The following is a 23227-nucleotide window of genomic DNA, read 5'->3' as shown; positions in this document are numbered from 1 at the left end:
CCAGAATTTTGACCCAGTAACAGTGAAGGGCCAACAATATATTTCCAAGTCAGGATGGTGAATGGCTTAGAGGGGAACTTGTAGCTGGTGGTGTTCCATGTATCTGCTGTCCTTGTCCTTCAAAATGGTAGTCACGGGTTTGGAAGGAAGGTGCTGCTAAGGACTTTTGGTGAATTTTTGTGCTGCATCTTGTCGATGATACATGCTGTTGCTCCTGAGCATCAGTGGTAGAGAAAGTGGATGCGGTGCCAAGCAAGCTGGCTGCTTTGTCCTGGATGATTTCAATCTATTTGAGTATTGTTGGAGCTGCACCCATCCAAATAAGTGGTGAGTATTCTATCACACTGCTGACTTATGTGAATAGGTTTCAGGGAGTCAGGAGATGCAGGTGAGTTTAGTGGAATATCTGGTCAATAACAACCAAGTATGTTGATAGTGGGGGAGAAAATGATGATAACACCATTGAATGACAAGTAGTGATGGTTTCCTCTTATTTCTCCAATTGCAGATGGTGTTTCAGTGGCATGAATGTCACTTGCCACTTGTTGGCCTAAGCCTACGTAGGTCCAGATCTTGTCGCATTTGAACCTGGACTGTTTCAGTATCCGAGAAGTCATGAATGGTGCTGAACATTGTGCAGGCATCAGCGACCATCCCCACTTCTGATCTTATGATCGAGGGAAGGTCATTGATAAAGCAGCTAAAGATGGTTAGGCCTTGGACAATTCCCCGAGGAACTCCTGCAGAGATGTCTTGGGGTTGTGATGACTGTTCTTCAGCAACCATACCCATCTTCCTACGTGCCAGGTATGACTCCAACTAACAGAGAGTTTGTCCCTGATACCCATTGATTCCAGTTTTGCTAGTGCTCCTTGATGCCACACTCAGTCAAATGTGGCCTTGTGTCAAAGGCTGTTACTCTAACCTCAGTCTGGAATTCAGCTCTTTTGTCCACATTTGAACTAAGGCTGGAATGAAGTCAAGAGCTGAGTGGCCCTTGCAGAACCCAAACTGGGTGTACAGAGTGTGTTGTTGCTAAGCAGGTGCTATTTGATAGCACTATTGATGACAATTTTCATCACTTTACTGACGATCAAGATTACACTGATGGGGTAGTATTTCACTGGGTTGAATTCGTCAGGCTTTGTGTGTACACAACATACCTGGGCAATTTTCCAAATTGTTAGGTTGATGGCAATATTGTAACTGTATTGGAACAGCATGGCTGTGTGGCAAGTTCTGTAGCACAAGTCTTCAGTACTTTTTCCAGAATGTTGTCACTGCCCATAGTCTTTGTAGTATCCAATTTCTCCAACCATTTATTGATATCACGTGGAGTCAACCAAATTGGCAGAAGACTAGTATCTGTGATGTTGTGGACCAGAGGAGAAGGCTGAGGAGGATATCTACTCAGTACTTCTGGCTGACAATTGCTGCAAATGCTTCAGCCGTATCTTTTACATGTTGTGCTGGGCTCTCCCATTTTATGGATAGGGATATTTTTGTCCCTCTTCCTTCAGTGAGTTGTTTAATTGTCCACCACCATTCACAAATGGATATGGCAGGACTGCAGAGCTTAGATCTGATCCATTCATTGTGGAATTACTCAGCACTTGCTACTTATACTACTTGGCACTCAAGTAGTCCCGTTTGGTAGCCTCATCAGGTTGACACCACATTTTTACATATGCTTGGTGCTGCTCTTGGCATGCCTTGCTGCACTCGCCATTGAACCCGGATTGATCTCCTGACTTGATGGTAATGGTTGAGTGGAGGATATGCCAGGCATAAGGTTGCAGGTTGCGCTGGAGTACAGTTCCTTTGCTGTTGATGCCCAGTTTACAGTTGCTAGACCTGTTCAAAGTCTGTCATTTTAATACAGAAACAGTGCAATATAACATGATAGAGGGTATTTTCAATGTGAAGGTGTGAATTTATCTCCACAAGGACTGAGCATTGATCTCTGTTACTGATACAGTCATGACAGTTGCATCTCTAGCAGGCAGATTATTAAGGATGAGATCAAGTGTGTTTTTTCGTCGTGTTGGTTCCCTCACCACCTGTCACAAACCCAGCAGCAAAGTCCTTTAGGATCCAACTAACTACGATAGAGTATGTAAGAAAAACCAGTGAGATCAGTAAAAACTCACAGGCAGCTAAGGAGAAAAATTCAAATTCATTACAAAAGAAAAAAGGCTGATTACTGCAGATAAAACATAGGAGCAGAAGTAGACTATTTAGCCTATTGAGACAGTTCTGCAATTCAATGAAATCATGGCTGATCTGATAATCCACAATTCCCCATTACCCTTGATTCCCTCACTGATTAAAAATCTGTGCATCTCAGCCTTGGATGTACTTAATGACCCAACCTTAACAGCTCACTCCAGTGAAGAATTCCATCGATTAACTATACTGTGAGAGAAGAAATTTATTTTCACCTTTGTCTTAAACATATGACCCCTTATTCTAAGATCAAGCCCTATAGTTCTCAGGAAACAACTTTTCTGCATCTACACTTTCAGTCCTCTAAGAATCTTGGATACTTTAAAAAGGTTGCTGCTAATTCTTCTCTATTCTAATGAGTACAGGCCCGATCCACTCATCTCCTTATACCTAGCCCCTCCATAAAGGGTATGAGCTTAGTGAACCTTCTCTCAACTGTTTCTAATGCCAACATATCTTTGCTTAGATAAAACTGTTTGCAATGTTCTAACTGGTATGACCAATGCCTTGTATAGTTTTAGCAAATTCCCCTTTCCATTCTCTTTGAACATTCCATTTTCCTTCCCTATTACCTGCTGAACTTAGATGCTAGCTTTTTCAGATTTAAAGGCAAGGAGTCCCATATTCCTCTATTCTGTAGCTTTCTGCAGTCTTTCTCCAGTTAATAATATTCAGCTCCTCTATTCTTCCTGTTGAAATGTAGAATCTCGCACTTTCACACATTATATTCCATCTGACAAGTTGTTTGCCTACTTACTTAACTTGCTTATACTCAAAGCATATTTATTTGATCTGGTGAGGATTTAAGGAACATAGGAAATTATGACTTCATCTGAAAAAGATTAAATAACGCAAAAAAAAGGCTAAGAGACACAAAATATCTAAAAAGAGATTTAACACATTTCATAATTATCTAAAATTGATAAAAAGAGCTAATACAAGCAAATTAAGATGTTTCTTCAGTTTCAGGCTTAAATAAAATCGACTGAAAAAGGAAAAAAAATTCTTATACATTTCAAAGTATCAGAACCCTAACAGTGAATTTAGTGAAATAAGAATTATTTACTTTATACTATCTTTTATCTTTATTATTACACTAGTTCGAATGACAAATTCAATGTCTTATTTGACAAGCAAGTAGTTTTATTGGTTTTGTTAGTTAAAAGATGAAGAATCAAAGAGAAAATGTACAAATCTGATCATCTGTTTCAAATTTGGTGTAAAAATATCTCAGATACATCTGGTTTTCATAATGTCAGACTAGACTTATTTGACAACAAACGTATCTTATTAAATGAAGCCATTTGAGAAAGTTTTAAACCTCAAACATTTAGGAAATTCTTCAGCTATCTTAGAAAAGGTGATCTTCATTCACCTTTACATAGAAGTCAAATTGGTAAAGGAAGATTACCTTGCCAACAGCATTTAAAACAGCAGAACCATGAATAGCATTCAGTTTCAGTATTACAAATATTCAACAACTTTAATCAAAAAAGATCTGAAAATGTGAATCTCAACGAGATAAATACCTAACAACATATCTGCAAATCAAGAAGAGAATTAATAACTTCAAATATCTGGCAACAATCAACCAACTTAACAAAGCTTGCCCACACCAATCTTCCTACCACTAAACATTAATTCTTTTAGATCTATTTGATAGATCAGTGAATTGGCAAATATGGAAAAGACAATTCATAAGATTTCAAAATAACTTTAATATTGAACACTAAATCAAATGCAGAATGGCTCAGCAAAGTTGTCCACTGCATGGGAACAAAACCAGGGCATATGTTATACAAATAACAGATGAACAAGGACCAAATAATGTCAGACAATTTCATAACAGCTTCTGATAATTATTTCACTTCAAGAACAAATAAGACATTTGTGCGATCAGACTTTACCTATATAAACGTCCATGAGGGTCCGTAGTTAGTTTCATTAACAATTTGCACATATGATCTGATCTATACAACAACGGAAAATCTTAGAAGAGCTCCGTTACAACAGACTTGGCATTGGTTTTTAGATTGAAGATGTACAGTGACTAATGTATCAAAAGAGGATCAAATTCTAAAACAAACAGTCCAGATTAAATGTGTTTAGAGCATGGAAAACTGTTCCAAAAGCAATATATAGTAAAAGTATAGTTTAATACAGAAAGATGTTTAGACTCCTTAAAAGCACAATAAACCAAGAGAAGACAGATCATTTGATCTGAAAAAGTATACCACATGCATTAAAATCAACGCAAAGTCATAGGCAATCTAACAGGCATGTTTCCAAAATCCTGCATCCAGCGAAGACAAAATTCTCTAACCTTCTGCCAATGTACTCATTGAAATAAAAGGAGACACTTCACAAAGATGTGCCATAGTCTGAATAACATCCTAGCCAATAAGTTAAATCATTCTTAAATACATTCATGCCTTGAACTTCCACAAATTTAAAGAGCAGTCAATACTGCAAGGGAATAAGTTAGTTATGAAGATAAGCTACTGAGGATTAACCTATATTAATTTTCTCCATGAGAAATTAAACAGACACCTGATCTAGGTTTGACAAACATCATCTAAGTAAATGGTTATCTAACCAAATTAAAGCTAGGTATTGGTGCCACTGTCATGGTTATCTCAGATGATAATGCCATGGGTTGGTAGAGGTGACGATTTTACCAGTTGATTTGTAGCTGTATGCAACCACAGATAATATGTCTGTAGTTAAAGTAATGTTGCCTGTTGTATTGACATACAGGTCTCACAAGAGGAAAGTATACGTCATCAGTCACCAGCAATTTTTCCAAACGCAAAAACAGAAATTGAAATCAATAACAGCAGTCTTCCCTGATGAGTAAGGCAGCACAGTTTGTCTTTAACCTCCTTTGCAGAGTACAATAACTCTCTCACACACAGCAAAAAAAAATTGTTTCAGTGCTAACTTTCCAAATTGTTTACTAGACTGGGAAAGCTGGAAATTCTTTATAAAATCATTTTAAATGCTGACACTAAAACAGTATAGCTCCTTACACCTGAGAACTACTCTCTAAAGAAAGCATAAAGAAGCAATTAGATGAGATGGTCAATACAGGTGTTATCTCCTGAGTAACTAAACCGACAGAAATGGTGCTCAGGGATATTCACAGCTCCCACTTTCAGTGACTCCGTATGAATTTGTGGGAAACGTCACGCTGGAAAAATTCATCCTATGTCCATAGTTGATGAACATTTGGTTAAATCTTCCACCAATAGAAAATAATGAAGCTGCATGTCATTAGAGATTTTGATAGTCCTTCTGGATGAATTATTTCAACTTCTCACCACCTTTATCACCCTTTAAAGACGTATTGTTTCAATAGACTTTGTGCTTCTGCCTCAAAGATTCTTTAGCACTCTCTGTCCTCTAGTCTACAGATACTAGATGGCCTGATACATCATAAGGATGATATGTTGATACATGCTGAAACTACCCAGCAATATCATTGGGGACTACATAATATCTTGTTTACAAAGAGTAGGCCTTATGCCTATGCTGAACAACAAATGTTCTAGGGATTCCAATTATTTCCGAGGTCACAGTCAAAAATGGATGGAATATAAGCTAACTTCAAGAAGACGAAGGCAGTCAAAGAATACCTGACTTGAAACGAGTGCATAATCTGCAAACATTTCTGGGTGTGGTAAATCAATTACTCAGCTTTCACTATATCTCACTTCTGTGACCATATCCTTGATAGTTCTCTGAAGGGAGCCATAAGCACAGTGCTGGGATACACAGCAACAATTTGGCCTTTCAGAAAATTATGAACATGGGTTGATTTCCACAAATGGCCTAACCTATTTCAATCCATCAGGTGCCATGATTATTTCTGCAGAAGCCTCAGCCCCAATATTTGGGATGCTTCTGTTTCGTAATGGAAATCAAAAGCCCGCATGTACTTATCAGATAGGGAAGCCTGGTATGCCTTCATTTTAAAAATTGACTGAACAATTACATGGGCCTATGAAGAATTTTCTGCTTTTCTTTTGGACCTCAAAGTTATGATTGAGACTGACCATAAATCTTAGTCTCTTTGTTGGATGTAAAATAAAAAAAGTGAAGCAAAACGTCTTCTCATGCAAGCTTAGTGCTGAAGTAGGACATTTCAAAGCCATCCTGCAGTTAGTGGCCATGCTGATTAGATCATTTCTCAGTGTAAATCATGCAAATCCATGAACGGACTCAAGCCATTACAACTGGAATTTAAGATTGTACAGTCTACCTCAAATAAACTAAAGAATAAGATATCCCAAAAATTTGAACATTAGGAGAAGCTAACTGCTTCATGCTCTGACCATGCACTAACAATGTGAGCGGTGTTCACCACCAACAGGTAGCTGTGATCAAGCCAAAAAGACAGTTGCATATCAAACAAATAAGTAATAGGGTACACAAATTTCATGTCAACGTGATGGCAGTTGTCAGTTGTACATCCCAAAGACTGATGACTAAACCAAACAGCATATCCCTTCAGCTGTCTGCAATAAACTCGGTGAGAACCAGACCAATCAGCTCACACTTTAAAAATTCACAATTCGTTGTCCAACACTAAATGCGATTCTGCAATGAGAGAATATTCTTGTTGGTCTAGGGGTATGATTCTTGCTTTGGGTCTTCTACTGCGCAGACTTGCGGGAGACATTGGGTTCAAATCCCAGACGAGCCCGCATTTCTTACAAGGACTGATGAGGGATAGTCAACATGGCTGTGTGCGTGGGAAATCATGTCTCACAAACTTGATTGAGTTTTTTGAAGGAGTAACAAAGAAGATTGATGAGGGGAGAGTGGTGGATGTGATCTATTTGGACTTCAATAAGGCGTTCAACAAGGTTCCCCATGGGAGACTGGTTAGCAAGGTTAGATCTCACAGAATACAGGGAGAACTTGCCACTTGAACAGAGAACTCGCTCAAAGGTAGATGACAGAGGGCGGTGGTGGAGGGTTGTTTTTCAGACTGGAGGCCTGTGACCAGTGGAGTGCCACAAGGATCATGGCTGGGTCCTCTACTTTTTGTCATTTATATAAATGATTTGGATGCGAGCATAAAAGGTACAGTTAGTAAGTTTGCAGATTACACCAAAATTGGAGGTGTAGTAGACAGCGAAGAAGGTTATCTCAGATTACAATGCAATCTTGATTAGATGGGCCAATGGCTGAGACATGGCAGATAGAATTTAATTCAGATAAACGCGAGGTGTTGCATTTTGGGAAAGCAAATCTTTACAGGACTTATACACTTAATGGTAAGGTCCTAGGGAGTGTTGTTGAACAAAGAGACCTTGGAGTGCAGGTTCATAGCTCCTTGAAAGTAGAGTTGCAGGTAGATAGGATAGTGAAGAAGGCATTTGGTATGCTTTCTTTTATTGGTCAGAGTATTGAGTACAGGAGTTGGGAGGTCATGTTGCGGCTGTACAGGACATTGGTTTGGCCACTGTTGGAATATTGAGTGCAATTCTGGTCTCCTTGCTATCGGAAAGATGGTGTGAAACTTGAAAGGGTTCAAAAAAAAATTTACAAGGAAAGTGCCAGGATTGGCGGATTTGAGCTATAGGGAGAACCTGAACAGGCTGGGGCTGTTTTCCCTGGAGTGTCAGAGGCTGAGGGGTGACCTTATAGAGGTTAACAAAATTATGAGGGGCATGGATAGGATAAATAGACAAAGTCTTTTCCCTGGGGTGGGGGAGTCCAGAACTAGAGGGTATAGGTTTAGGGTGACAGGGGAAAGATATAAAAGAGATCTAAGGGGCAGAGGGTGGTACATGTATGGGATGAGCTGCCAGAGGAAGTGGTAGAGGCTGATACAATTGCAACATTTAAAAGGTGTTTGGATGGGTCTATGAATAGGAAGGGTTTGGAGGGATATGGGCGGGGTGCTGGCAGGTGGGACTAGATTGGGTTGGGATAGCTGATCGGCATGGACGGGTTGGACCGAAGGGTCTGTTTCCATGCTGTACATCTCTATGACTCTAATATTTGCTGGATGATCCTTTTTTTTTGGTGGGAGGGCAAGTTTGAACCAGTTTCCAAACTCCACCCAAATTACATCTGAGAAAGTCCAACTGATGTTCTAAGGCTTCATTCCACTAGTATCAGTATTTAGACTGTGGTAATCAAGGGATTTGTCACATCGGGAGCCCTAAAGGCAAGTCCTCTTACAGTTATTTGCAAATTCCCAAATTGGTGGCACCTTCCAGTTAAAGGCACTCCATGCTTGATCAACAGAAAATGGAAAATGGAGCTGGGGGATTTGGGAATGAATGGGCTCACCCTCCATACAAAGTAACTTTCAACCTGTCATCATTCACATGTGGCCTGACTCCCTTGGCAAACTTTGGTCTCTCATGCTGTCTCCCTTCAATGCAATTACCAGCCTCTAATTGACTGGGAGTTCCTTGTGGTCAGTATTTTTGATCACAAGATCCTGCAAATCCTGCTGCTGGCCCTGACAAATACCTGGATAGCAAACAGTATGCATGCAGTCTTGTAAAAGGACAACACAAGCCTCTTTCCAGCTCTTTCCAAACATTCACCAAGGTACCCATTACCTTCAGAAGATTCCTACGCCATCTCAATATTCTGTGCCATGCTCCGAACTTTGCTATTCTCACAACACCACCCCCATCAGCTCCTTAGAAGAAATGTGAAAAGCTCTATGAATAGGCGAGTGGTTTGAGTAATGGAAATGTTTCCTAAAAAGCTTTTCTTCATTGAATTCGACAAAGGGCAGCTTTCAAAAGAAAATACGTTCCTGAACTAAAAAGGTCCACATTTACGGCTATTAGCAGTACTGTGATTGCCCTGCAAATGTTGTTTCTTTTAAAAAAGATCTTGCTCTATGTATTGGACACAGATAGGTTTCTCAATTAAAGCCTTCCTTAATTTACATTTTCCAACTGTGTAACTATTTGTCATCTTTTGTGCAATAAATTTTGGATAATAGCCCTGTTATGTAAAAATTGAACAGGAAAGCAAAACTTCAAATCGAGATGGGTGATGCAGAAATGTGAATAAAAATAGGAAGAGAAAAGGAGAAGAAAATCTGCACCGTCTTTTAATGGACAAAGAGGCAGGCAAGATTTTTGCTTAACAGCTCATCTAATGGGTGGCAACACCAATAAATCAACATTCAACTTGGCATTGCATCAGTATGTCATGCCAGATTTTGAATGCAAGTCTTGGTATAGTACGTAATCTCACAACGATCTATGTTTAATGTTTTAAGGGAGTCACATTTAGTTTGAAATGAAAACATGGAAGATGGACAATAAATAGTATGGTTGGGAATAAGCTTGGCTGGATTATTTCTAAATAAGCAACTTCTTGCAGTGAAAAATATTGTGAATAAAAACATAATTTTTCTCATTTGTGCTAGCAACACTAATAGAATAGATGAGAAGACATATCGGAGGCATTGTTTTTTAAATTACTCTTATAGTTATAAAGCTGAAAAGGTAGGCCGTATAATGTTTTGAAGGACCAACATATTGTATAATGGAGCATGCAGACAGAAAATTGTGACAACAGAGTAACAGCACACAGTAAAAGAACATTTGGAGAGAAAAAAGGAATCAACTCATGCCATGCTCAATCACTTAGTAGCATTAGGGACCATTTGGGAGAGATAACCTGCTGGGCTAAAATAATTTTTTTTGAATTAGTTCTTTCTTAGGCTACTATAAAATTATTCCCAAGTTTGCAGACTGTTGACATGCCTCATTTTTAAACCAATTGCCCAGTAATGGAAGAATTATAATATAACATGTATCTCAAAATTGTACGAAATTTGATTATTTCTCATCTTCAAGGGACTCAATATTGAACATTACTGCTCTTATAATAAAAGCTCATTTGAACCCCCAGATATATTAACATTCAATATTTTATTTTCCAAGACGCAGTGGAATCAATCACACAGTTACATACATTTAAATCTTGTCATCTGAACACAGAGCCAGGCATCCATCAACACCAAAGTAAGAATATAAAAAAAGCAAATTTGCAAAGAGTAAATATCGTCTGAGTTTTTTCCAAAATTGGCTAATTGACGAATCCATCAAAACCCTCCTTGCACTGCTCCAGTTGTGCAGTGTATAGCATGTTCGCATTACATGGCACACTCTGTCTGGAGTGCATTAAAGATCTACTTCAGACTGATGCAAGCCTTGGAACATCGTCTCAGGTGGTCCACACCTGTGCCACAGTAGTCTTGGTCAAAGAATGAACTGCATTTTACCTATACTTGTCCTCAGCCAGGGATTGCATTATCGGGTCGTCAGCCAGTGCAGATCAATGTCTTTCTTTTTCATTTTTTTCAATATTTTTAAACTATGTATTGAAATGTGAATAGAACTAAGGATTGCTTTGCACATAACTGACATAAAACTCATGAGAAACAGTTTACACAGCTGTTTGTGTAAGTACTGGTTAAAGTGATTGTAAATGGATTGAAGTTAAGGGGTAGTACACAGATGGCGTTTTGGCTCATGCAAGTAGCTGATTAGAAAAAAACGCTGTTTTAACAGCGACCATGCAACTATTGTTGTTTGTCAGATAAACTCATTTGGTTCACCAATATCCTTTAGGGAAGGAAATCTGCCATTCTTGCCTGGTCTGATATACATGTGCCTCCAGAACCACAGCACTGCCGTTGGCTCTTAACTGTCCTCAAAGCAATTAAGAGTTAGATGATAAATATTAACCTAGCAGCAACGTCCAGATCCCATGAATGGAGTAAAGAAGAATCAGTTATTGTTTCTTGGAGTAGTATGTTGCAAAACAGGGTAAAAACAGCTTCTACAGGTACATTAAAAAGAGAGCAGCTAAAGTGACTGTGGGACCATTGAGGAATGTGACTGGAGAATTGATCATGGAGAAGAAGAAATTGAAACTGACATTTTACATCAGTCTTCACAGTGCAGAACGTTTAACATATCGAAGATAGCAGATAAATAATGTGTCAATTGAGAGAGAAGGAGATATAACAGTTCCTACCACAAAGGAAGAAGTATTTGACAAAGAAATCAGACTGAGTACAGAACAGCCATATTGCTGGGACTTGATTGTCTTTATCAAGAGTTTTTTTTAAAGCTACAGAGATATTGGAGTCAGTTATCAAACATTCCAGAACTCAATGGATGCCAGGAGCATTTCAGTGGACTGGAAAACCACTAATGTGACATTTCTTATTCAACAAGGGAAGAAAACAGAAATCAGGAGACCAAAGGCCAGTTAGCCTAACATCTGTAACTGGGAAATGCCAGAATTCTTTATTATAGAAGAAATAGAAGGACATTTAGAAAAGTTTAATGCAATTTGAAAAAATCATCATGATGTTTTGAAAAGGAAATCACACTTGGCAAATTTGCTGGAGTTCATCTTTGATACAACAAGCAGAGTTGATAAAGCAAAGCCGGTAAATGTAGTGTATTCAGATTTCCAAAAGGTAGTCAGTAAGGTGTAACATGAAAAACATTATTGCACAGCATGGAATCTCATGGTATTTACCATAATACATTAATGTGAATTCAACTTTGGTTAACAGACAGAAGACAGAGAATCGGGATGGGTGGGTCTTTTTCAGATTTGAGATACAATTAGTGAGTGCCACAAAGATCATAATTGGGCTTCAGTTATTTACCACAATGTCATCAAATTTGCTGATGATACAAAACATTGTGGGAGGACATTTGGATCACAAAACGTATTCAAGAAAGAGGTAGATAGACTTTTGAAATATTAAGGAGTTGACAGCAATGAGGAGTGAGCATACAAGAGGACGTGACCTCTGACACAAATCAGCCATGATCTTATAGAATGTCAAGGCTACCTTGATACAGTGACTCTCTGACTCCTGATTATATTTCTTATGATCTTATGAATGACCTGGTCAAGATTGCTGATGGCCAAGATTTGACTGGTCACTGCATGTGCTTTACATGCACAGTGCTGTGTTTGCGGGTATCTTTTACCTGTAATGCAGGAGTGCCTGATTAACACAACTGCCCCTTGAATAGCATTGGGTCACACAAGTGAAGCTTGTTCCCTCAAACAAAAAGAAAATTGCTTTGGCTCACTCCAGGTATGGTGGTGAGCATTTACTTTTCATTTCCACAAAACATTTGTGACTCAGTTGAGCATAGAAGGCAACAAATGTCACAGTTGACTAAGTTCAGAGTCTCAGCCCATCAATCTAGCTGTCGCTCAAATCATTGCATTCTATTCTGCCTTGCATTCCCTGTTTATCCCACCAGATTTCAGTTTTCACACATTCCTACAAAAATCTCATCTTTAGATCTTTATCTCATCATTTACCCACATGCCCCAGGTATACGTTTTAGTTATGCCAAACATAACATACACTGTCCTCCCATCGAAGTCAAAGCTTAAGTGACTGTTGATGATTTCCGCTCCTACAGTAAACTATGCCCTCTAACTCTCTATTGTCTTCCACTCTTGTATGTTGTCTTGACCCCTCTCCATCACAAATATTGTCCCCTTACATCCTGACATGTTCCTTCTAATCTTCACAGTTGACGTCTCTAACTTCTTCAACACAGAAGTGGCCCTTAATAACCCCCACTTTGACTTTCAGTGAACAAACCCATGGACTAATTAAGACCTTATCCCTTACCCCCAACCCTCAAAATGATTTGGACCACTAATTAATCCCGGTCCTGACTGCATTAGACCTGCAGGACTGACTGTGACCCACTCCCTGTACTGCAGTGACACTGAACTCCTGACCCTGAGTAACCCAAGACATGGGTTTACGTGTCCAATCTCCTGGACTGAGATTGCTGACTGTGGTGATAAATTTCAATTGACAATAGCCCCCACTGACGTGAATGAGGAAAAGTCCCCTGAGGCATTGTGACACAGCCATTTGGTTGAAGCGCAGTGTTTTTATCACGTAGCTGCTGACATATAGTACGGTGCGACATGGTCACAGAATGCGGCTGTCCATCCATATTTCCACCCTTAACTGATCCATACTGACAACTACGATGAGGTGCCTTTGTATCATTGTTAAAAGTCAAGGCTGAAGTACTGTGAGTCTGAAAGTTCTGAATGAGGCAGCAAGGCAGAAAAAGACAAGGCAGAGTATCCAAGGAGGCACAAAGTGAGTGAGTGCTAAGTGAACAAGCTAAAATCTCACAGGTACACATTGTCTCAATGCATGAGTTAGGTGTTCGTCACTGCAGGCAACACATCCTGGCAGCTGCATTGTGATGTAAGGTGTCAGTGAGCACCAACGAGCAGTACTGAGGGGTGCTCTATACTAAAAGTGAGTCTGAGCTATGCCATTATGATGGAACGAGGCTGGTGTTGGTTTGACGTCAGTCTCCATGGATGGCAGGGAAGGTCTACAATCGTTGCTTATGAAGTCTGTTCTTAGGTGTTGCAGAATGCTGGCCAAGGCAGATATCCAGAGAAGACTCCACTGACCTGCAGCAGCCAGGCACCTCTCTGCCTTTCATGTGGGGAATTATTGCAATTTGATTTCCTCTACTGCTCAGGAAAATACCAACTAGCATATAAATTATGCAGAAGTAGGTAATAATGAGATGTTAATACCTGCAAAAAAAATTTTTTCACCACTCCGTTAGCAAAATTCTCATCTCACTGTTAAAATTTTGATGATAAAATTGGACATTTTCTCTCAATGTCGCAAATATCACTTTTCTGTTCTTGCGTGTTTTCCCAACTGACCTATCCTTTCCCACTTCATTCAAGAGCTGGGAAAGAATAGCCCTATACAGTCCCATAGAGAGAATGTCTGTGTTTTCAGTTCACATTCATCAGCAACCAAGTTGAAATTACCCAAAATGATTTCATAATGCGCTTCACACCGCAGAGGAGATCTACAAACCTTCTGGCTGGTTTGCATTTGAATTTTAGCCCAAGATGAAACACAATCCAGTGGTTCACTGCAGTGATGTACTTCCTGAAATTCTCCCATCTTCAATCCAGAAGGGTATTCCATAAAATAATGTTAACTTCAAAAGAGCTTTCACGCCACATTGCATGAAATGTATCCCTGATATTCATTTTCAATTTGTTCTTGGGAAATATGCATCAGACTGCTTTTATTTTAATCTTTTAATATCCCAAGAATCTAGTATTGGACTTTCTGTAGTAATCAAACAATCCAGTTGCTACTAAACATAGTTGAGTTGAGCTCCCAATTTCTAGTCCAGTGCTCTATCCACTGGGATATTATATGTTATTCCTATTATTTGTCATGAAGTCAGGCTGGTCATATATTGATTTAATTTCTTTTCAATTATATCCTATTAAGAAATAATTTCAGCTTTGATAGGAAACAAGACAGCGCACAAATGCATTTAGGAATATGTATTAGCTTAGGATGAGACAGTTAATGATTCCCAACACTACTACTGTTTGCCTATGTTTGCAAGTTAATTGCATCAGCAATTCACTCAGATTTAAATGCATATGGAATGTGTGGCTGAATGTCAGACACTATAGTGCTATTATAAAAAATCAAACTATTTAATATGCAAGTTAAGTGTCAAAATTAAACAAAGCCAAGAGACAAGGGGCTTCTGTTGACATTCTTCAAGTTGAATAATAATGTTGGATGACATAATTACTTGCCTAGTTGTGATATTCCTTTTGATCTTGTTTGTTGTATTCCATCTTGGATACCCAGAAGGATGAGTGAACAGATGTGAGGTTTCCAGTCACACTGTTTAGCATTCAACACTTTCTGATACTGTATTTGGCAGAGTTCATCGCGTATGAGAGAGGACTTGTCTCACTCACACACAAAAAATACTAGTCTTCCTCTGAAGATCTTGGCTATCAGATTTCATAAGAATGTACTTTAAAGAACACAAAAACAAAATAATTCCAGTTTATATCGTACATTGCTAGTTTCTCATCAATGATTTTTACTCCAGTGTAATTATAATTGCTGGTAATAAACCATTTAAATATTTTTAAAATCATTAGAGTACACTGATAGCCAAAGGTTGTTGTTGCTGTCTGCAGCCTATATATTTCAATTTGCAAGCCCTTAGAAGTATTTTGGATTGCAACTTAAAGAGTTCAAATTGTGATCAATCAATCAAATTGTGCATGGGAACTTCAGGCTGGTATAAGACTGTACATTTTAGAAGGAATATTTCTGATATCACAGTGTTTTGTTTCTCTCAGAATAAGAAAGAAGTATACCAGAATAGACAAAGGTGGACTAACTGTGCATTCTCCAGTGTAAAATATTATGGTAGAAGGGTCATCATTAACATTCTGGCATTGCGTCTGCAAAAATGCAAGTTTGGATGATGAAACATGGATCAATTGCTTTTGCTGTAAATATGAATAATAGTAAGCAAATTGTAACTATATATAAGCAGAGAATCATAACATGATACAGCACAAATACCTATGCAGTCGATTATGGCTGTGCTGGTTTTGAAAACTATCCAATTATAGCATAACCTGATTCTGACCTAATAGCCCATTATTTCTTTCTCCTGACAATACAAATATGCATGCAAACATAGATCAGTACAGCTTGGGGACAGACCTGTCAGCCCATACTTATCCAATTTACTTTTAAAAGTTATTATGGAACCTGGATATGTCAGGAATTCCATTCAGATCACAACACAAGTAGAAAAGAATATGTTCTCATGCCTATCACCTTAAGTTTGTTCGCTGTCTACTGTTATTTTTTTGCCCTTATAAATAGATTTTCCTTATTTACGAAATAAACCTATGCATAACTGTGAACTCCTCTATCAAACCTTGTTAATGATTTTTGCTCCAAAGGAGAACAACTCCAGCTGCTTCAGATATAGCTGAAGTCCTTCAGACATCCTCTGTAAATCATCCTTCCGAAACCATGATCCTCAAAATAGAACACAATACTCCAGTTCAGATCTAACCTGTATTTCAAAATCACCTTATAAATTATAATTACAAAGGTTGAAAATCAGGAAAAGACCCGCAAGTCATTTCTCCCTTTGGTTAATTGTTGATGATTTATCTATTTGCAGTAATATTTAAATGTGAATTTTAAGGTCAAAGAAAAATCCAAAACAATTTAAGTAACACTTCTGCTCTGCAGGCATGCTTGGAAATAAACACCATAAAATCTGTGACAATTAGTTTCATGTTCAGCAAAGCAATCTGGGCAAATTTAAGAAAAGTGGCAAGTGAAATCACAAAACAGGTGAAACGATGGCATGTATCAACTGGACTTTAAATTGCAACATCTGCAATAAGGTAGGTGATCTATAGCCACAAATAGGGGTGAATGGTTATAAAATAATTGACATTACAGAAGCCTGACTGCAAGGTGACCAAGATTGGGAATTGAATTTTTAAGGACATAGCGCATTTAGGAAGGACTGGCAAAAAGGAAAAGAACAAAAACAAAGGAGTATGTTCTCCTTTGGAGCAAAAATCATTAACAAGTTTTGATAGAGGAGTTCACAGTTATGCATAGGTTTATTTCGTAAATAAGTGATGGGATTAATACATTAGTAAGGGAGAATCTCGGATCAGAACAGCAAAATACAGGATCACTATGATTGGAGATAAAAGGAAACAATGGGAGGAATCATTCATAGGTTTCAAAGTGGTAGTGAAAATGTGGAGCAGCCAGGGAATTTGGAACTATGTAAAAACTGAAAGAACTGCAGATGCTTTAAATCAGAAACAAAAACAGACATTGCTGGAAAAGCTCAGCAGGTGTGGCAACATCTGTGAAGATGGGTCCGGTGACACTTCCTGGAGCGTAGGATGTTGAAAAGTGACCTGATAGAAGTGTATAAAATAATGAGGGGTGTAGACAGAGTTAATGATAGTTGCCTTTTCCCTAGGATGGGAGATTTAGGGAGCATATTTTTAAGATGTGGGGAGGGAGATTTAACAGACATAACAGGCATGTGGAATGAACTTCCTGAGGAAGTGGTGGATGCAGGTTCAATTACAACATTTAAAAAAAACATTTGAATCGATTCATGGATAGGAAAGCATGGAGGAACATGGGCCAGCAGCAGGCAGGTGAAATGTGTTTAGTTCAGGATTACGGTCAGCATGGACAGTTTGGACCGAAGGGTCTGTTTCCATGCTGTATGACTGTGTGACTCTATGCTGCTAGACCTGCTGAGCTCTTCCAGAAACTTCTGTTTTTGTTTCCGATTTACAGCAATTGTTGGTTTTTATTTAGGGTGACTTCAATCTGCATAAAAACTGGATAATCCTAATGAGCTCTCACGTTGTGGAGGCTGTGTTTCCAGCCTGTGTTTGGGATAGTTTTCCAGAGCAGTACATTGAGGAACCAACTAAAAGAACGAGCTTTTTTAGATCTCATATTATGTCTCAAGAAAGTGCTAAGCTTGTTGCAAAAATAACATTGAGGGAATAAAAGTTATTATTTAACGTAGTTCAATTGAAGCAAAGGTGATAAATTTGTGCAAAGGAACTTGAGGAGGCACAACCGACAAATTGTCTGAGGAGGATGTGGGAAATGCATCAACTCAGTATGTTATTATGCAGGCAATGGATAATCATTAAAGATTTATTCCATACTTTATAGCGACTACACATTCCTTCAAGATACAAAAGAAGCATAAAAAGTCAGTCAACCATGGCGAACAAAAGAAGTTAAGGATTCTATAAGATTGAAAGTAAATCCCAATAAACAGCGTTCCCTTGAAGAATGACGATGCAGCTGATCAGTAGTTCTATGTGTGTGCCAATTTGTTAAATTAGAAAATGGCTTCCAGTTGCAAAAGAAACTGCCACACATGGACCAAAAGGAAAAGAATGCATTGCCTATAAAGCTGCTATAACTGGTTATAAATCTGAGGATTGGGAGAACTTTAGAATACAGCAAAGGAGAATCAAGAAACTGATAAAGAAAATGAGAATAGATTTTGAAATGCAAATGAGCAAAGACATAACAACCAACTCAAAACTTTGATCGGTATCTAAAAAGGAGACATTTTGGCTAAGAAAAATATCAGTCTGACTCAGGCAGAGTCAGGAGAATTTATAGGGACGTGGCGGAGAAGCTAAATTATTACTTTGTGTCTGTCTTCACTAAAACAGATAAACAAACTTTCCAGAATTAGAGATCCGTGGAACTAAAGTTTGAAGAATTGAAAGAAATTAATGTTAGAAAAAAAGTTGTGTTAGAGAAATTGTTGGTTCTGAAGGTTTATATGTCCTCAGGGCCTAATAATCCATATCCCACAATTTAAAATAGATATGTTGAGGAGATTCTCTATGGAGACTGTTGAGGCTTTTATGATCTTCTAAACATCTGTAGATTTTGGAATGGTCCCTACAGATAGTAAAGTAGCAAATGTAACTCCACTATTTGAGAAGGAAACAAAAGAGGACTGCAGACTAGTTGGACTTACATTTCTAGTTGGAAAAATGCTGGAATCTATTATAAAGGGGATGATAAATTAATTCTTGGATAATAACGAGCACAGATAGCATGATTAGTCAATGGAAACTGTTTAAATCATCTGTTGAAGTTTTTTGAGGATGTTACTAATAGGATTGATGAATGGAAGTTTATAAACACAATATACTTGAATTTTCAGATTTTTTTCATAAAGTCCCCTTGAAGGGGTTGCTTATCAAAACTAAAGCACAAAGGCTTGGAGGTAATGTATTGGCATGGATAAGGATTGGTTAACAGCAACAAATAGAATAGGAATAAATGAATCATTCTCATATTGGCAGGCTGTGGTATGTAACAAGGGATCAGTATTTGGGTCCTGATTGTCCACAATATTTAAACTGATAATTTGGAGTTTGGGATCAAATGTAACATTTACACATATGCGATGACTTGGCATGAGTGGGAATATATGCTGTGAGGATGAAAAGTGGCTTCAAGAAGATTTGGACAGATATATAGGAGAGAATGTAACAAATGGAATTTTAAGTGGGAATATGTGAGGGGATTATTCACGGTGACAGGAAGAACAGGTGTGCAAAATATTTCTTCAATGGTAAAAGGTTTCAAAGTATTCACTGATTGCTAACGTGCAGGTACAGCAGGTAATTAGGAAGGCCAATGGTAAATTAGCCTTGAGCACAAGTCATTGTGAGTGGAGAAGTAGTAAGGTTTTATAGTAGATTGATAAATTCTTGATGTCACAAAGAATTAAGGGCTACGGGGAGAATGCTGGTAAGTGGAGTTGAAATGCTCATCAGCCATGATAAATGGTGGAGTGGACTCGATGGGCCGAATGGCCTTACTTCCACTCCTATGTCTTATGGTCTTATGTTTTGCTTCAATTGCAAAGAACCTTGGTTAGACTGTGCCTGCAGTATTGTATGCAGTTTGGGCCTCCTTCCTTTATTGCCATAGAAAGTAAGACTACAATAAAGTTTCCCCTGTTGCTGGAACAGTTGGACTGTCCTATTAACATGGATTTGAAAAACTTGACAGGTATTCTCTAGAGTTTTAAAGAATGAAAGCTGATCACGTTGAATACTACAAATACTTAAAGGGATAGACAGGATAGATGCAGTTAAGATGTTTCACCCTTGTTGGGGAAAAGAGAACTATGGGACATATTCAAAATAAGAAGGAAAGCACTTACATCTGAGATTAGGAGAAAGGTTGTCAAAAATGTTGTCCAGAGGACTATGGAAGCTCAATCATTGGATGTGTGTAAGGTAAAGATTGATAGATTTCTTAACCTCAATAATGTAAAAGGATGTTGAAAGAAAAGGCATATAAATGAAGGATCAACCATGATCACATTGAATGGCAGTGCAGGTTTACTGGAGTAGGCCATTCCACCACATATTCCTTGGACCTATAGCCAGCAGAAGGTACTAAGTATTGCTAAAGTTGAATTGATATTTTTGAAATTTTTGACAGACATCTTTCTCCTTAGCCATGCTTCTGCACTTGCCTTGCATTACATTTTGGAGGTTTATTAGGACCTAGATTTTATAAAATAAGTTCTAGGTTGAGCCTGTGGAATGCCATAAGCAAGGCTGCAATTTATTGCCATCCTTCAATGTCCTCAGTAAAATATCTTATCAGACAATTTAGAGAGACGTTCAGAGTCAATTGAAGAGTCATACATTACACAGGAGGTTTCAGCAGGTTTCCTTCCCTAAAATACATTAGTGAACCTTTTCTGTAAATGATAACACGACTCACATTTATTGGTACCAAATTATCACCACCTGTCTTTTAAAATTGCTCAATTTATAGCCTAATTTTCTAGGGTTTATTTAGCTTGTTGTTTGTATTTTGTCAATTCAAAGGAATTTTACAGTAATCAGTAACTGTTAACCTAGCATAAAGAGCTCATCCCTCAATAAATTCCTTACATCCTCGGAAAGCTGAAGGATGAATTCTACATCTTATCAGCAGAGGCAGGTGCAAATACTTTGGAGCAGAGCATAGCAGAACTGTGCATACCCGAAGAGATGTATATAGATTACTGCTCAGTTATCTCGACACACACGTGTAACAATGTATTCATTACTTTATTGTGTTTATGCAGGAAGGCAATCACAAAGCTTTATCATTTCCTATAATCAGAACTCAAAACTTCTTTGCACTGAACTTTGTTTGTGAAAGTCCATCTTGCTTTCTATGCCAGAATACTTTCAGAGCAGTCAGATAAGCCCAATACATAACACAGCGCTGCAAGTATCAAACAAATTATTCACTCTTTGCCAGGACAAAAGACTTATTGTTTTCCCTATGGAGGGCCAGAATCAATAGTCAAAGACTAATCACTCTTCCAAAATGACAAGCTTTCCAAAAATTTCAATATATTGTTCTACCATATTTGGCCACAAGGACTTCTTGTGCAATGCAACCATACTTATGAATACAAATGGATTATAGTCCATCAATGCAGAACTTGTACATAACCACAGGATATACTGTGGTGGACACCAGATAGTCAGAAAGCTCCTAATATTTATTTGGCAGTCATCAGTCTGCAGTTCCATTAGGTTCTAAGAGTTCTAAGTTACATGGGGTACCATTTTGCGCCACAATGACAACATTGTAGACCAAAGTGTTATGTCCAAGATGATGGCAGAATAGGGCCCCTTTGCTGGAGCTCATATGCTCCGACTGTTTCTTTTTCCTTCTTTTTCCTTTGTTTTTCCTTCTTTTTTAACTTATTTGTCCTAAGTTTGGACAACATTAGTGGTGGTGAGAGCTCAGCATGTGAACCTCAAACTAAACCCAGGGTGTGGATCTCAAACCCAGACCAGGGCACAGACCTTGAGTGGGCCCAGCAAGAGGAGAGTGAACCACTACTTAGTTTTCCAGAGCAAGCACAGGATCTGGAATTGGTGGCTGCTCCATCAGCAAAGGTGACATTGTCAACGTTGCTCCAACAGGATAAGATGGCATCTGAAGATTGATGACTTCATTGCCAGTTGGGTTTGGCACCGGTACTGCTGAATTGGTGGTGGAAGGGCATCACGGCAACATCAATGAGGTGGGTCCAGTGGTGAAACATGACTCTGACGTTGATTGGTCTGGCGTGGATGGTGGCAGAGGTCTACCAGCCCACTGGCAAAAATGACGCCTGAGGATCAGTAACTTCAGCAGTGGTTGGGTCCAGTGTAGACAGCAACGAAGTGGTGGCAGAGGGATGGCAGCGCAGTCAAGAGTGTGGTGCTGGAAAAGCACAGCAGGTCAGGCAGCATCTGAGGAGCAGGAGAATCGACTTTTCAGGCATAAGCCCTTCATCGGGAAATGCCGATCCTGCTGTGCTTTTCCAACAACACATTCTCGACTCTGATCTCCAGCATCTGCAGTCCTCACTTTCTCCTCCTGGATGGTGTTGTTGATGGCGATGAGCTAGCTCAGGACTGACGGACTCTCTTCAAGCTACCTCTTTCTTTTTTTCCCTTATTCTTAAATGATTCAAAATGGCACCATTTCCTGATGACAAATGAAAACATTTCACTATGTTTTATTATATTCTTACTGTAAAATACACATGACAATAAAATCAAAATCAAAACAAGATAATCCAACAGGAATTTAGTAAATTACCTGTAAACATAAAAATTAGGAGCAAGAGTACCTTGAAGCCTGCTCCACTCTGGCTTGAACTTTTATATTCTCGTCACCCTCAGTAACCTTTGATTGCTTTGTTGTTCAAGAATCTGCTTTCAAGTTATTCAATGACCCTGCCTTCACCGCTCCCTGGGGAAGAGAGTTCCAAAGACTCATGACTCTTTGAAAGAAATCATGAGAACATTTCTTATCACCTCCATCTTAAGTAGAGGCCTCTTATTTTTAAGCCAGTGTTCCCTAGTTTTATTCTCTCCAGAGAAGGAAACATTCATCATGTCAAGTCCTCTCAGGAACTTGAATATCTCAATAAGACCATCTTTCATTCTTCAAAACTTCAAAGGATAAAGCCTGTCCAACCTTTCCGCATTTGGTAACCAACCACTCCACTCCGTGTCACAGGTGTCAGATGAGTGAATCTTCTCTGAACTGGCTCTAAAACATTTATATCCTTTCTGAAAGAAGGATTGTAAATTCGGTTACTGGAAACACAACCTGACAGTTCATGTTGCATTCTCTTCCTGTACAGCCCTTCTTTCAGCAGCTCACTCAGGATCACTGCATGCAGCACAAACCAGGACAATATAAGATGGCATGCTTCAAAATTAAACAGCTGTTGGAAGCAGAGAAAACAAAAAACCTTGAGCAGGAGAAATTCCAAATCAGCAACTTGTGTAAAACTCAACATGTGCTGCGTGGGCAGCACAGTGGTTAGCACTGCTGCCTCACAGCACCAGAGACCCGGGTTAAATTCCCGCCTCAGGTGACTCTCTGTGTGGAGTTTGCACATTCTCCCCATGTCTGCGTGGGTTTCCTCCGGGTGCTCCGGTTTCCTCCCACAGTCCAAAAACCTGCAGGTTAGGTGAATTGGCCAAGTTAAATTGCCCGTAGTGTTAGGTG

General features: G+C 38.8%; 1 protein-coding gene across 4 annotated transcripts in view; it reads right to left on the bottom strand.

The window, feature by feature from the left end:
- The window catches only part of LOC140492110 (glutamate receptor ionotropic, delta-2-like), a 546695-nt gene that overhangs the window by 509773 nt on the left and 13695 nt on the right, over nucleotides 1-23227 (bottom strand). The gene's annotated exons all lie outside the window — the stretch shown is intronic.

This window comes from Chiloscyllium punctatum, chromosome 20 (genome assembly GCF_047496795.1).
Source record: "Chiloscyllium punctatum isolate Juve2018m chromosome 20, sChiPun1.3, whole genome shotgun sequence".
Lineage (NCBI taxonomy): Eukaryota > Metazoa > Chordata > Chondrichthyes > Orectolobiformes > Hemiscylliidae > Chiloscyllium > Chiloscyllium punctatum.
This window is presented reverse-complemented; position numbering and strand designations above follow the sequence as displayed.